This window comes from Cibotium barometz, chromosome 26 (genome assembly GCF_041138505.1).
Source record: "Cibotium barometz isolate CiBa-2024 chromosome 26, ASM4113850v1, whole genome shotgun sequence".
In the NCBI taxonomy this organism is placed as follows: domain Eukaryota; kingdom Viridiplantae; phylum Streptophyta; class Polypodiopsida; order Cyatheales; family Cibotiaceae; genus Cibotium; species Cibotium barometz.
In genome coordinates this window covers 22,645,172-22,663,109 of record NC_141071.1, presented here as the reverse complement: position 1 = coordinate 22,663,109, position 17,938 = coordinate 22,645,172, and positions in this window count along the sequence as shown.

Here is a 17,938-nt window from a genome sequence, read left to right as displayed (position 1 = left end):
TGTGTTCATACCAAGCTTTGATCAAAGTGGTGATAGATGGATTCGTGTGGTGGCTCAGCTTCACAATATCAAGCATAAAGAAAATGAGTCCATGCGAGATTATATATCTCAACTCAACTCAAGATGCAAGTTAAGGGAGAGGCTAACTGATGATCAGTTATTGCCTTGCTTCCAGAGAGGAGTCCGAGACAATAAAATGCATGATTATCTAGTGTTAGCCCGATCGGCTACTTTAGATACGTGCTGTAAACTGGCAATAGAATATGAGGATAATATGTTTGAATTTCCACAACCCGAAGATGCCAAGGTAGCTTTAGTAGCGGCAACATTGCGAGTTTCAAGTCATCAGGACACAGAAACCCAGAGCAAGCAAGTTGGAAATATGATAGTGGAAGAGCTCAGTAATGCCATACTAGAGAAATTAAAGGTCAAGGATGGTAGAGAAGAATCAAGGAATGTTCATCTATACCCTTGGAGAGATTTGATTTGGTGCTCTATTTGCAGACAAAATCACACAAGCACCGAATGCCCTCACTTAAGACTAAGGCAGTTACTTTATTGTGATCATTGTGTGAGGTTGGGAAATCGTGACACATTGCCATGTGTCGATATCCGAGGGTCCAGCCCCTTAGCACAACTGCCAGCACACCAAGAGTGCTGCTAGTCTTACCAGCACCACCAGTGCAAACCACTGCGTGCAGGGTAGCCAAACCCATCCTATTTACCAAGAGGGATGTTCTGAACACAGGACATGTTGCCTTTTCTGCCACACCTGTTCTACCACCACAACCACCACAGGCTAAAATCAACTAGGTGTTGATTGAGGAGTCCTTGGACAAGGCTGAAGTCATGTGTGAGATAGAAATTAATAATGAGGAGCCCGCGAAAATCGCGCCAGAGTTTTATGTCTTATAAAACAACACGCCAGTGCCAGTGTTTCAAACCACGGTACAATGGAAAGGTAAAGACATAAACTCAACTATGAGAAGGGAGCCAATACAATGTTTTGGTTATAATGGACCTCATCGAATAGCGGAGTGACCTAATAAGAATGTGGTTGATGCGAGCCAAGCCCAGCCCTTAGCAGCACCGACCAATGTCATGCCAACACTTTCCTGTGTTTAGTGTGGGGTTGATCTTTTATTAAAGATTGTTCATATCGCGCCAGTGGTTTGGCCTCCACTTCTAACCATGCCACTATCAGGACTATAAGTGTGCAGCCTGGGAATATCATGCCGTTGAATGTCCTGACAAGAGCATAAGCAAAACAAGTGGGCAAAGAAAACCCAATAGATGTCACAACATCTAAAACTGGGAGAAGGAGAAGAGTGAATAAAGTAGGCAAAGGTGATCCCATGGTCATAATTCAAGATGGATTCGAAGAAGATACCATGGACACACCCGATCTACCCAATCAAGGGAAGGAAAAAACCAAGTGTCTAAATAGGATGGGCACAACCAAGAAACCGCAAGGGAGAGACCAGCAACCCCTAAAGGGATTGGGGAATAACCAAACATTGACGAGGAGATAAGGAAGCTTGAGGAAGCTAAGGCTTTAGTTGAGGAGTGCCAATGAAATCACGAAGCCAGATTAACGGCTTACAAGGCTAGGGATACAGTGTATCCAAGAAACGAGCTGATAAAGGAAAGGAAATTGGATGTGCCTACTCCAATTCTAGAAGGATTCAAGGAAGGGACTCTCACAGTGACCTCATGGCGAGAATGTTTGAGGAATTAGAGCAAGAATTATCCATCTCTTCAATCCCTAGGGTTGAATATGCGACAAACACATGGAAGGAACCCTCACTTGCCAAGGAGCTTGAGACATAGGCAGTCTTGCGACCATATTGTCCACCACTGTCAAAATGCCACTGGGACCATTGTTATGCAATACACCGACATTATAGGCAGATATTAAGGACTAGGTAGAGGGAAGATTAAACCCAATGTCCATTGTAGAGGAGACTCAGTCATCACCTCTAGCAGAGAAAAACCTAATACATGAGGAGGAAGGACCTCCCAGATTCATCAAAATACATGTCAATCAACCGGGCTGGTATCATGAGAGTGTTGATACAAATCCTACGATCCCAATTTACCATAATGGATACCAAGCACTGGCTATCCTGGACAAAGAAGCGGGGGTGAGCATTATTACAAAATGATGCTGGGAAAATTGGGGTAAACTAGAATTGGAAAGAGCAGATCTAATCATCAAAATGGAGATAGAACATCCTCAAGACCTATGGGGTTATTGAAAAATGTTAGACTTAAGGTCTTTTCGTGTGCTACCATCATACATTTATTGTAATGAACTTTAGATTCATATGACATTATTTTGGTGCATGATTGGGTGTTAGATCAAGTGTATGTTCGTAATAAGGACTTGCAGATTCTAAAGACTGATCTACAAACGTGAAAGGTACACCCAATGTAAGGGAAATTGTTTGGGAACTTGATTCGGTCACCACCTAACAAACCACGTCCCTATAAGTTTGCCAACCAATGGAGGAGAATTCACAGGATGAGGAATAGGTTGCAATGTACGCGTCGCTTCCACCCTCGAATTTCAGTGAAAACTAGATGCATGTGCTTGCTACTATAGATGTTTTGCCTTCCAGAGGAACCCAGTACGTTGAATCAGGAAACATTCCTACCACCTTAGTACGCATGGTAGATGTGCAACCAAGAGAAGAAGAAATGGAGGATGAAGGCTCTAGCACAGACGGTTCTAGATCACAAGGCCACAATAGCACCCGACGTCTTAGGAGATGGCATAAACAAAAGAGGTATGTCACTCAACGAAATGCCCTATATAACAAAGTAAACTCACGAACGCCTAGTGGCTGAAATATCTCGAAGTCACTAAGGTGCATAAGGAGTTTTCCAAGAATTGGGGCGAAGAGTTGAGTAAGATAACCCAGAAGGAAAACGAGAGGAGAAGGTGATACCTCAAGAGCCGAAAGCACCTAAACTCACGAAGGTAGGACGTAGAAAACAAAACAAGGCTCTGGTTGAGGCCGAGTGCAAAGCTAAAAAGGTAATGGCTTAGACAAAAGATGAGGAGGACGACATGCTAGAAGGAAAACGAGAGGAGAAGGTGATACCTCAAGAGCCGAAAGCCCCTAAACTCACGAAGGTAGGACGTAAAAAACAAAACAAGGCTCTGGTTGAGGCCGAGCGCAAAGCTAAAAAGGTAATGGCTTAGACAAAAGATGAGGAGGACGACATGCCAGACCTACTCTCAGTGCTTATGTCCCTCTCTCTCTCAGTGCTTATGTCCCTCTCTCTCCTCTACTTAACACACACACACACACACACACACACACACAAACACCATTTTAAGACATACTACATTGACGAACAAAAAGTGGTCCCACTAACAGCTAAAAGGGTAAAGGAAGATGACCAATCCATGTCTTATGACGGTCGGAGCTGAAGTTAAGGAGGTTGACCTTACTGAGCTAGGGGAGGATCCCAAACCATTATGTAGATTACTTATTGTCTTTGAATGGATTGATGATTGCCAAGAAGCATACGATAAGTTGAAGAAAGCATACGATAAGTTGAAGAAAGCACTAGAAAGTGCACCTATTCTAAGGCCACCCAACTGGGATCTTGTATTCCACGTTCACATCGATGCATCTAATTTTGCGATAGGATGCGTATTGGCAATGCAATCTGGGAAATTCAAATTGGATTACGTAGTTTGCTTTGCAAGTCGTCAACTAAACGATGCAGAGATGAATTACACCACTATGGAGCGCGAAGGGTTGGCCATGGTTTATGCTGTAAAGAAATATCGACATTACTTTACTGGCCAACAAGTTTGTATTCTTTGTGGATCATCAGGTCCTATTATATCTGGTGAACAAACCTTGCACCATGGGAAGAATCACACGCTGGTTTCTTATACTCTTGGAATTCGACTTTATGGTTAGTAAGAAAGGGAACACAACATGTGTTGACTGACCATATGTCTAGAATTCCAAAGGGAGAATCTGCACTGGCATGGATGATGACCTCCCTGATGCTTGTCTGTTCAAACTTGACATGGTGCTTGAGTAGAGCGAGGAAATTTCGGACTATGTAGCTCATGGTTTTTCGCAAGATTGATCTTTGAACAAGGATAAAATGCATCGGCTCATTAAATTGGCCGCACCTTATCAATTGATTTACTGGAGAATTATATAAGCTAGGCAAAGATGATATCTTGAGAAGATGTGTGCAAGAAGATGTGTGTGAGAAGATGAATTTGTCATAATATTAGAAGAGACACACCCAGGAATAGTCGGAGGACATTTCGCAGGAGAATCTATAGCTCGCAAAGTGCTTCAAGTAGGACTATGGTGGCCTACATTATTCGAGGATGCCATAGAGTTTGTGAAAAGGTGCGGGACAACCAAAAGACAGGATGCCACTCACCCCTATAATTGTAAGACAACCCTTTGAGAAATGGGAGATTAATTTTGTTGTACCCATTAGTTCAACAACGCATCCGTCTCACAAGCCGATATGTGATCGTGGCCATAGATTATTTTACAAAGTGGGCAGAGGAAAAGGTCTCTAACAAGCCGATGCTCGAACCACAGCCAAGTTCTTATACGAACAGATCATTTCTAGATTTGGTTGCCCACTTGAATTAGTCAATAATTGGGGTTCACATTTCATTAATGAGGTGATTGAACACTTACTTACAGGATTTCTTGTAGTACATTACAAATCATCACTTTATTACCCACAAGCAAATGGTCAAGTAGAGAGCACCAACAAGATTCTATGTGCTGTTTTGACAGAAACATTAGAAGCCAATCGCACGAATTGGGAACACAAGCTGACTTGCAGCTTTATGGGCTTATCGTACATTGTAAAAGGTAGCGACGGGGTATACTCCCTTCCAGCTAGCCTATGGTGTTGATGCGGTGATGTCAATGGAGTTTTTAGTTTCAAGCCTGTGAATTGCAGTATAGAAAGGCTTACTAAAAATGCACTAACCAAGAGATTGGTTGATTTGAAAAAACTTAATGAAACCAGGCTAATTGCATCACATAGGCTTATGATCAATAAATTACGAAGAAAATGTTGGTTTGACTGTAACCTAAAACACAAGGAACTAAAAACGGGAGACCTCGTCCTCTTGTATGGAGTTGGAGGCACCGAGAAAAAGAAACTCAAATACAAAGGGTTAGGACCTTTCAGAGTGTTCACCCCTCAAGGGTCGGTCCGAATTGAAACCATCGAAGGAGTAGAAATGGAAGATTAAATCAATGGGAGCAAACTCAAAAAGTATTACGGACCCTTGACCCAAGAAATGCTCACACAAGAGCATCTTCCAAAATAAAGAAGGAGCTAGCCAAAGAAAAAATCCTACAAGCTGCTCTAGAAGAAGCCAAGGCAAAGTAGAGATTCCAAGGAAAAATGCTACATGTGAACATGGCTTCACTCACCTTGCTTGACAAAAGGAAGACTTGGACATTGAGCCTGCACGTCTCACTGTAAGAGTTTCTACAAAAAAGAGTCATACTAAAAGCATTGCATTAATTGATACGGGATCAAGTCATAACTTGATCTCCTATGAAACATGGGTAGCTCTAGGCAAACCTCACCTTGAGGCATCTAATGCACAAGTTCGTAGTGTGTATTTGTCAACCACCAAAATCGTGGGATTTTTCAATGTTAATATTTCTATCAGAAATAATCCCTTGGTTGGAAACGTATTTGTTATGCCTGCAAGATCCATGGAGGAAGAGATGATTCTTGGGAGATCCTAGATTTGTGCCAGTAATTGTCACATCCAATGGGACGAACAAGCAACACAACTCAATGATGGCAAGGACACCATCACTGTGCCATTATGGAGTCCATTAAATAAAGGAGAAGAGGCAATGAAGTTTGACATGGAGCCGCCCAGTACCAAAAAAATAGAGGCCATAACAGAGAAAGCATCCACATCACAACCTCATCTCCATATAAGAAAACCACAAGCAAAGTAGCAAAAGTACCCAGTATGTCAACAGTGGATTCCTAAAAACTAGCTTTGAGCCCAAGGGTACTATGATACAGACAAGTCCATGGGAATCTAGCCAAAAAAGCCATGCTACAAGTAAGGGACCAAGAAGGCACCCCAAGGACATAAAGCAATATTCCAATCAAGCCCACACTCAACTTGACATTCAAAAGCAGTGGGTTCGTAAGGACTTACTTGCAGCATGGCTACTATCAAGGGAGTGCAACAATATGGCTATCAAAGACCCACCCAAAACCCTATGCTATAAGAACCTTTAGGCCAACAAAAGAGACCAAGAACAAACAAAACCAATCCACTGCTAAATCAAGTGATAAAGAAGAACATTGGTCTGGTGAAAGAAAATTGTTCAATCAGGCAAATAGGGAAGTGTGACATCACCAATGTCATCCCACCAAGGAGAAAGAGCTGACCAAAATTATGGACCAGGGTAAAGAAGACATGCACTCACATGCACAAGAAACATAATAGGTTCACCAGGATTCAGTGGATACACTCCTCAACTGGATGGAGGGAAAAAATCCAAAGCTCTCACTCTCAATTGAAGCGGTTCCAACAACAAATATCCACAGGTTCCAAAGTACCCCATTGGTTTACGTTGCCATAAATGTAGAAGAATCATAAAGGTACCCATCCCTAAGCAAGTGGGTACAAGGTAAAAGAGTATGCCTTTCATGGTGTGAGACACGTTCATTCGATTCACATGCACTATTCTCCTTCTCTGAATGCATAATATGTGGCTTGAGACTGTTTTGAACATACAGGAAGCCATAGGGTATCAAAATTTACATGCATAAGGGATAAGACAGTTTCATGTTGCGAATGGGTCCGGGTTACTTCACATCGTGAAACACTCAGATCCATTTCATGCCGTGAGACACTTCAAAATAGTTCATGACGTGAATTGACTCTAGAACTTCATGCTACTCTGAAATGGTCACAAGCACTCCACCTATCACATTGAGCTGACACGTGGCATTCCCATTCAAGCTAGCCATCAGGATCATAAATACTGCTTCTTCCCTTTTTTGTGCATTCTTTTTCAACCTACTTTGTGTGATCTTGATGCATTCGATCTTTATCGCCTGCTGAATTGCATCCGATCGGTGTGCGTTACTTCCTCCTTGCTTGCGACCGTCACTCTCAGGTAGGAGCACGTTATCTACCTTTGTTTGTTTCATTCGTATGAATAAAATCATTGTGGATACATATTAAATTGATTTATATCTTATCAATCAATTACATATGTCACTTCCCCTTTCTTTGGTTGTGGTTTTTCACAATCCATTCCATGAATCAACCACCTTCAGCGGAGATAGGTGCAGAATAGGCCCCGGAACAACAAGTGCCCCAGATAGATGTGGATACAAGATATGAAGAAGCTATAGTAGCAAAACCAGATGCTACAAAGGAAGGCCACGATACTGAAAAGAGAAAGAGAGAATAACCTACAAGCCCCAATAAGAAGAGGAGAATCAAAGATATGAGCACAATTAGAGAAGGTTCTTTCCTGCACAACTTGGAGGCTAATACATTTCTACAAGAAACCATGGAAGGCCTCAACAACATGCTGCAACTACAATTCATGAAACAAAGGGCTTGGAATCCACAAGTGCCTCTATATGGGAACAAGAACAAATGGTATGGCGATGCCACCTACTCTGCTCACATGCTCCATGATAGGAATGCCACCCTCTTTGGAGACAATTACAGGAAGTGAATGGTAAAGTGCAAGCACTTAAGGAGCAAATGGCTGCAGCAGATGCAACACATAGAGAGGTAATACTTAAGAGCTTAAAAGCATCACAAGATCAAGAAAAAAGGTTCCAGACATTAGAGGAGAGCAAAAAAGTGCTTAGCAAGACAGTGGTTCAAAAAATCAAAGAAAACAAGGAGCTCAAAGCACAAGTCGACCAAGCAAAGGACCAGATTCAAAAGGAAGTGGCATAGGCGAGAGAAAAAGAAGACCAACTTACAAAGCAACTTCAAGACACCCATGCCACGTTCATATAACCAAGGAATAAGGGTTTAAGGGGAAAATCATTGCGTTAAACGAATCCATTAGTGCAGCCAAACAAAGAGTGGCCAGCCTTTAAACCGAAAGGGAGGATCTAGACAAAGCACAAGTTGACAAACTAAAATCTTTAAATGAGGTAATCCGAGCAAAGAATGTGGAAATGGATCATATGTTGGCTAGCCACCAGCAAGTGCTAGAACGCATAAATCAGTAGCTAAGCACCAGCCAGAGTTTAGCATAAGAAAGGCTGAAGCAGATTAAAGATGCTCATGGACAGGCCACAAGTGCGAGAAGGGAACAAGAAGAAGCCACAAGAAGATGAGTTGGATGTGCTGCTAGAGAGGTCCGAGAAGCTACCATTTCCAGCCTAATTTCCACAAACGACTCAAGGATACAAGAGCTGGAATGCCAAATTGCCATGTAACAAAGGACTCAGAAGGTGGAAACAAATGACCAATTTACGACTACTCATCAAACGAGCCTTGGAGATAGGTTCGTTTTTGCGGTAACTCCTCGGATCCCTCCTCAAACACTAACATTGTTCTTATCTACACTAACATTCTCTCTCCTTCAATACGAGATTAACCTCATAGAAGACCTCAGCCTAGGAGACCTTACACTCATCCACATCAAAATACATAAAGAGATACTAACCCGACCATGGGAATTCTTCGGGGGGATATAGTACTAACTCACCCAACCATGGGAATTCTTCGGCGGGATATAGTACTAACTCACCCAACCAATATCTTTTTCTATCCCTTACATCCCATAGTGCTTAACCTTCATAGTTGGTGCCGAGTGCTATAACAATCAGATATCTTGGATAACAGTGTTGATAAACTGGACCTATTGCCAGATGATATCCCAACAACACTGAGGTTGTTGCAAGGAGTTATCAATGGGTCATAAGCCATGGTTGGATAGAAGTATATAATACCCATAAGCATGTTAATCTTTCAGAATCTTCTTTATATCATCCTTTTGGTATTATAAAGCTTTATCAAAATATCCATAAACATTTAGAGTCTATGCTCACCACTGTGGTTTATAATTTTGATAAACAACATATTAAATATCATGATATAACCCCACAAGATATAACTGAACTTCAGGAATGAAAACTAACAAGCCAACCCACCCACCCCCTAGTTCAGGCGAGGGTCAAGAAGAGACACAAGGCTCCTCTATCTCAGCTACTTATCCCGTGTTCTCTTCAATAGCAAGTAAATTATTAAACCCCTTTGCAAACCCCTTTGCAAGTGTATCTCCTACTAACCAATCTGATGCAGAATGCACTTTCTCTTGTGTACTTTCTACGCCTAACGATATTCCCACTAACCCTCTAGCCCTTGAGGAGATGCCGGCACCCAACCTATCTCTAACAAAGCCGTTCAATGAGGTACGTAATATCCAACCTCAAGATAACATTGAAGCTTTTATTGACATGACTACTCTAACAAAGCCGTTCAATGAGGTACGTAATATCCAACCTCAAGATAACATTGAAGCTTTTATTGACATGACTATCCTTGAGTCCTTAATAGCTACAGAATATGAGGGGTTCGTCAGAGCAGGAAACCCACTCTTAAAGCCAAAGCTCATGTTCAAGGTGTTGATGCAAATCACACCATTTGAACCTACCCAAAGGATCATGCCCGACTCTTACTCTCTGCAGTGGAACCAAGAAGGCAACCTTATGTGCCTTACCCTCTCCATGCACCAATGCCAGATCTAGGGCAAAGGTACATTATGGGAGAACGTGGCAAAGCACACCAAGCTGGCAAACCCCCACCTAGCTGACCTGTTGGAAATTCGAATTGTTACCTTCATGATTAGCTACTATTTCCAGAGGTGGCGCAAGGCACATCTAGTTCATATAGAAGGGGAGGCTACACAACCATCAACAGATGATACCAATCTCTGCACATCGAGGATTTTGGTCTACAACTGAATTAGCGAAAAGAATACTCTCTCTCTCTCTCTCTCTCTCTCTCTCTCTCTCTCTCTCGCTCTCTCACGCGCGCGCGCACACACACACACACACACACACACACACACACACACACACACACACATACACACAAAACAAACCCAAAAAAAAGATCCATCTTATAAAAGAAAGGTAAGCCAGAATTCACACCTATGTGCTATCAACTCTAAAGCATTAGTTTAGCAACAAGAGAAGATTTTGAAAAGAAGAGTATAAGAAAATATAATCTCAACTTTAAGAAGTTAGATCTATCTCAATGATAGAAGACTACATCAGTCCCATCAATGTGAAAGATACAACAAAAATCACAAGGTTCTTGAATGCAAATGTCAACGTCAATTTGACATGGGTGGGCCGTGGTAGGAGACTACGTCAATCATTGTGACATCCTCCCTTCTGGCAGATCAGACTATAGGAATGTCAATTGGGTCTGTCGATGTAGCATACAGATGGACTCTTTCTTGGAGAGCGGATAGGACTAGCTCCTTTTTAAAGTAGATAATTATACTTGTTCTTTGTAGTGGGAGGACATAATCATGCAGGATAAATACCACGTCAGCAAGCTAATCAGGATAGGTGTAGCCTATACTGATCATCTCCAATATCCCAGCGCGGTCACAAGCCAACCAATGAGACCAAAAAGGATTCTCGGAAGAAGGAGGCTTTTTTTAAAATAAAAAATGCCCAAAAGGAGGTCATGCTAGTGTGGCCTCCTTCAGGGCATATTTACAAGTGCTAGTGGAGGCAACTATTTCAATTTAAAAATTTGCCCTAAAGAAGGCCGCATTGGCCTGACCTCATTTTGGGCATTTTTTTAATTGAAATAGTTTTGAAACTTGTAACTATTTTCTTTAAAAAATGCCCGAAAGGAGGCCGCACCGACGTGGCCTCCTTCCAAAAATCCTTTTTGTTCTCAAATTCTTGACATATCATTTGATAGACTTTATGACGTACCGTTTGCGGATATGAATTTAGCATACCAAGTGAAAAGTTACAATGAACTAATAGGAGTTATATGCATATAGTTTGTCAAAATAATGGGAAAGTGTATTTGATTGTGTCCCATTTACTTGTATAATATATTTTTGCAATGGAATGTGTATACTATTACAAGTGTGCAAGTAACTATTAATTTTTTAAAAATGTTTGGAAGGAGGCGGTAGCAGCAGCGTGGCCTCCTTCTGGGCATTTTTTTAAAGAAAATATCCCACCAAGCAGCACCAGTAGGCGACATCTGCTGGAAGCTATTTTGTTGATATCATCTGGAGGCCGGCTCTAATCACTCCTCCTTTGCTGCCTACTAGTACTAATGGTTTCACCTGTCCTCCTTGACGAGCAAGAGTATGCTTGCATCCATCCTTGTTGACCGCAAATTAGTGCAGTAGAGAGAGGTGTTTCTCTAGAGTCCCAAGGTCACAGGTTCAAGCCCTCATTGCGCAAGCGATGGCATGCATGGATGCATGTGTTGTGTTGCACTTTCTAATTCCATCGAATTCCTATAAAAAAAACACTCGTTTCTCGACGAAGGGTAAGTAGAGATAAGCCTTATATTTGAAGCCCATGATGGGCCCCATGGTCCTTAACTTGCCAACCTATATATAAACACACCATTCTTGCCATATATATCCATGTAGAAGCTCCTAAAGCACTTACTTTCTTTGAATAAAGCACCAAACTTGGCGTAAATAAACAGCTAGCATTCCAACCCAATATAATGTTGACAGTCTCAACACACCTGAACAAAGCTTTAAAATAATCTTCGGGCAACTGGATTATCTCTCCTTGGAAGCCTATACATATCGCCTCCATTTGGAAAAATAAATTTAAGAAAAAAATATTAGCTATTGCAAGATATAATTTTCGAGAAAAAGGAAGGAAAACGACAAAACATTACAGAACTCATTTGGTGGATCAATATTTGAGGCAAATGGGATTTGAAGAGGCTTGTAGAGACAGCAAATCGAAAAGTTTTATATTGTCCAGTGCCTATGACTCAAAAATCTAACCTATCACGCTTTTTATTGTAAGATTCCTCCCCAGCCTCTCAAAATGTCCAGCATCTTCCCCTGTAATCAATCCCCTCTTCAGAAATATAAAAGATCTTATCTCTGCCTAGAGAGAGAAAATATTCTAGAGAGAGAATATTTAAATTTTGAATATTTTTAGATAGAAAAATTTCTCATATTATTAAAATGAATTCCCCTGAAACAGAAATTCAAAAAGAACTTTTCAATGTGCAATTGGAATTTATTGGAAATGGGTATAAAAGACCTTAGCCTAAGGGTCTAGATTTTCAGAAATTTTTGGATTATGGTCCAATTAAGGTTCCTATGGGCCAATAGCATCAATCCATGTGTAGGGAGGAGATAAATCCAATTTGTAAAAGAAGATACCCAAAAATGAGTAAATGCTCACATAAGATGAAGAGTTGACTATGTACAAGGTTTATTAGTAAGAAACTATGAGTAATATCAAAAATATGAGATATTTTGGGTATCCAAAAATGAGTAAATGCTCACATAAGATGAAGAGTTGAAAATGTACAAGGTTTATTAGTAAAAAACTATGAGCAATATTAAAAATATGAGATATTTTGGGTATCCAAAAATGAGTAAATGCTCACATAAGATGAAGAGTTGAAAATGTACAAGGTTTATTAGTAAAAAACTATGAGCAATATTAAAAATATGAGATATTTTGGGTATCCAAAAATGAGTACATGCTCACATAAGATGAAGAGTTGAAAATGTACAAGGTTTATTAGTAAAAAACTATGAGCAATATTAAAAATATGAGATATTTTGGGTATAATGATTCCATTTTGACACATATGTAAGGAAGGGGAGTCCATTAAAGGAGGTGCATATTTCACATGCTTGAATGAGTTTTAAACTCATAAAAATTGAGATATTTTATCTCTCCTCTCTCCTAATTCAAGTCTAGTTGCAAAAAGTTAGCTCAACTGACCAAAAAATGGTCAAAAATTGACCAAACTGAGTTGGAAAATTCTAGAATCAGTTTGTTTGGTTAGGAGCTCACTTTTTCCTATAAATAGAGGCCTTTCCCTTCGTTAAAACTCAACAATGTCTAATGCATTGTTACTCTACTCCACCCAAGCCAAGAACTATGAATTTGTTAATAATTCATTAGTTTTTGACATTTCCCTCTTCCAACGATTGGTGGCCACTCTTGTTCAAACAAGAGTTGAACCCTCAAACCATCAAGCCAAAGGAAAGCTATCAAAGTCATTAGTAAGTTGGTGGTTCTTCTTTCTTTCAATTATTTTATGGTTTTAAAATGGTTTTTATGCTTTATGTCTTCTCTATAATGTTAGGCCTCATTACAAAAGGCATTCCCCTCTCTTCTCTAACAAAACCAACCATTCTCTAGCCTAGGTGAATGGTTAAGTGATTAATGTCAAATTTTTATAATGTTTATCTCAATTAAGTGAAAAAAATATTTACTTTAGGATAATTTCAATATTGGTGTACTTTTAATTAGTTTTAAAGATGTAGAAAATTAAAAAATGGTCAGCCATACAAAGGAGGTTATGTCAAATTTTTTAGAAATTAGTAAAAGAAAATTCATCTTTTTTTAATTATAAAAGAGTTACTTTTAGCATAATTGAATTTCATGCATAGAGGTATGCATAAAAGATGAATATTTTATTATAAAAGTGTTACTTTTAGCATAACTGAATTTCATGCATAGAGGCATGCATAAAAGATGATTATTTTATTATAAAAGTGTTACTTTTAGCATAACTGAATTTCATGCATAGAGGCATGCATAAAAGATGAATATTTTATTATAAAAGTGTTACTTTTAGCATAACTGAATTTCATGCATAGAGGCATGCATAAAAGATGATTATTTTATCATAAAAGTGTTACTTTTAGTATATTTGAATTTCATGCATAGAGGTATGCATAAAAGTTGATTATTTTATTATAAAAGTATTACTTTTATCATATTTGAACTTCATGCATAGAGGTATGCATAAAAGTTGATTATTTTATTAAAAAAGTGTTACTTTTATCATATTTGAACTTCATGCATAGAGGTATGCATAAAAGTTGATTATTTTATTATAAAAGTGTTACTTTTATCATATTTGAACTTCATGCATAGAAGTATGCATAAAAGTTGATTATTTTATTATAAAAGTGTTACTTTTAACATATTTGGATTTCATGCATAGAGGTATGCATAAAAGATATTCTTTTTATACTAAAAGTGTGATTTTCATCATCATTTATGCATAACTTAGATGCATAAGAGAAATTCTTTTATTCTAAAAGTGTAATTCCTACCAAATTGAATTTATGCATAAGAAGATGCATAAAAGATTGATTTTTAATTCAAAAGTGTCATTCTCATCTAAATTGAATTTATGCATAGGAAGATGCATAAAAGATTGAAATTTAATTCAAAAGTGTCATTTTTATTTAAAATGAATTTATGCATAAGAAGATGCATAAAAGATTGATTTTTACTTCGAAAGTATTAATCTCCTTAAAATAAATTTATACATAAATAAATGTGTAAAGAAATCTTATATCAAATATAAGAATTCTCTTGTATTCTATAAATAGATATGAGATGTGATAGGATGTGATAAGAGGTGTATAAGATGTGATAAGAGGTGATAAGATGCTTATGAAATAAGTTAGGAGATGATAAGATGAATTAAGATGTGACAAGATGTGTATGGGATGAGGTAAGAAGTGTATGTGATAGGATAAGACGTATATGCGTTGTGATAGGGCGAGAATGGATGTGATGTAAAAGATTAGATGTGAAGACATATGGGGTTATATGAATGGGAATGTGGAAATGGATGTATGTATGTGGATGTGTGGATGTGGAAATGGGAGTGTGGATGTATGAATGTGAAAATGGATGTATGCATGAAGATGTATATGCATAGATGTGAATGTGGATGTAGATGTGGATGTGGATGTAGATGTGGATGTATAGACGTGAATGGGAATGTGGATGTGGATGTATGTGAATGTGGATGTAGATGTGGATGTATAGATGTGAATGTGGAATGTGGATGTGGATGTATGTATGTATGTGGATGTAGATGTGGATATATAGATGTGAATGGGAATGTGGATGTGGATGTATAGATGTGAATGGGAATGTGGATGTGGATGTATGTGAATGTGGATGTAGATGTGGATGTATAGATGTGAATGTGGAATGTGGATGTAGATGTATGTATGTATGTGGATGTAGATGTAGATGTATAGATATGAATGGGAATGTGGATGTGGATGTATGTATGTATATGGATGTGGATGTATGAATGAGGACGTGATAGTGGATGTATGCATATGGATGTGGATATGGATGTGTATGTATGAATATGGATATGGGATGTGGATGTATAAATGAGGATGTGAAAATGGAGGTAAGCATGTAGATGTGGATGTATGGATGTGAATGTGGATGTATGGATGTGGATATGGATGTGTATGTATGAATGTGGATATGGGATGTGGATGTATAAATGAGGATGTAAAAATGGATGTATGCATGTAGATGTGGATGTATGGATGTGAATGTGAATGTTTATGTGAATTAATGTGTCGTCGATAAGAGGAAATGGATGAGAATGAGTACACATTGAATGGAATGTGGAATAAGTAATGTGGACTAAGGAGAGATAATGTGGAAAGACAAGAGTTAGATTGAGAAACTGTATTTTGTGACTGTTTGTAAATGACTGTTTTATGTCAAGAATGTTGGGAAAGCATTTTGACCGTCTTGTGGATTAAGGTCATGAAGACCTAACTGTTAAAGTTGCAACTGCTGACGGAGAGTCAATGGAGGACGTCTCGCGTAGCAAGATCGACCGAGGTCTTGACCAGCCTCGGTTCGATTTAAATGGTGAGCTTCCGGTACGGTGGATGAGGGACCAAGGAAGCGGCCTATGAGTGAAGCGCTAGGTCACTTGTGAAGGATTCTAGAGGGTGCTGACCATACGGTGCTCGGGCTCTGGGTCGCCGAAGATACCCACACGTGCATCGTGGAAGATATTGGAATAAAGAATAAGAATTGTTTTCTGAAACCGGGCATGGATCTAGTTGATTGACCTTGCTGGTCCTCAATGGATGAGTCCATGGCTCTTTTATATAGATCTGTGGGTTCATCTTGCTGATCTTCCACGGAGATTCCATTCTATTATATGAATATATTTCCGGTTACTATGAGCTAGGAACTATGGAAAAGGCCCCTGAGTGAATAGGTGGTGAGCGTTCTGGTTACCAATGATGCCATATGTATACCAATGAATGAATGACTAGAAATAAGGATTCAACCAGAGACTTTGAGGATTGTCATCAGTGATATAATGGTTTCATTAAAGGATTGTTTTAAAGTTAGCTGATGCTAAGAAAAAGGCAATTTCATATTGGGTGTGTAAGTGGTGTGACTAGTTTTATGTTTGCATGAACTTCCGGCTAGGGGACCTTGGAACTCTTTTCCTTGGTACCCGGGACAAAACCTAACCAAATTCTTAATTGGATCCCATCACTACAGTGGTTGGGTGGTTGGCTAACCCATGTGACTGGATGGGGTTAGGCTGGACTGATGGATCCGTAAATCGAGACTCAATCTCTGTTTACGATAGATAAAGTAAATCCCGGATAGTAATTGTTCTATGGATAGAAATTAACGGCTGTGCCTCTTAATGGGAAAAAAAGCGTTGATCCCAATGATCCAAGTGCAAGTTTCTTCCTTGATCTGACCGAGTATCTTTATAGGTGCAGTCGGCGGATCAGCTTGATTAGTAATGGTCTTGACTACGTTAGAGTAAAGAGTTATCCTGGTGGAATCGCCCGTGCTTTCCGGGTGAAGGAAGTTTTCCCGGGTTCGGTTTTGGAAAAACCGACGGATTAGTCTCTTGTCTGGATATCCGTGGGCGGGTTCTCGAGTGTGGGACCCCTGTCCCGCGCGAGAAGTGCTACTTCCGCTGCTAGCACCCCGAATCCGTTGCTCGGTGGGAATAGGGATCCTACATTTATAGTTCACAAACATTACATGTACATGAAGCTGATTTGTGATCTTTCGTAATCTTAGACTACTACAAATTCCAAGGATCCCAAAGCTATCGTTTTGTAAGTGTCTCGACCATACAAACCTAGCAATAATCTCGATTCTAAAAAATAAAGATATTCCCTATCGTGATGTATCAATAGCAATATAAATTTATGAAATAAAACACAAAAAGCTACATAAAAAGTAGGTTTCTATATATATCGTAAAACACCGGTGCTCTCTAACAGTTCGATAATTAGAGATGCTGCTTGTCCTTCCCAAAATGGAGGGTCTACAATTGAGCCATGAATATTAAATAAATTATGGAAAACAATAATACCTATATTATAGCAATCTCAAAAAATATTACCTTCGATATCTTGGCCATCACCATAAACAAATGAAATTGATCTCCTTGCCACCTCCATTCTAAGCAATATACCCCTGATATCAAATATAACACTCACTACACTAACATTTACATAACACTTTTGGTCTCTTTGTCTCTCTCTCTCTCTCTCTCTCTCTCTCTATATATATATATATATATATATATATATATATATACATATGTTCAGTATTTTGTGCCAAGCAAGAAAAATAAATAATGCCACTGTATATAAAAGCAAGTCAAAAGTAAACATTTTCTTATCCAAATGTTAAAAAGAACAAATAGGAACTCACCGACACCCTTTTGCCATCTCAACAATTTGAACCACCTCTTGAGCAATGATGGGGCACTCCCTTTTGTGGATGTACATGGTAGCTCAATGCAAGTAGATTTATACACATGAATTCAATCATACCAAAGAGAGTAGCGTCAATGTGAAAGATTGCACAGAAAGACAACATAGAT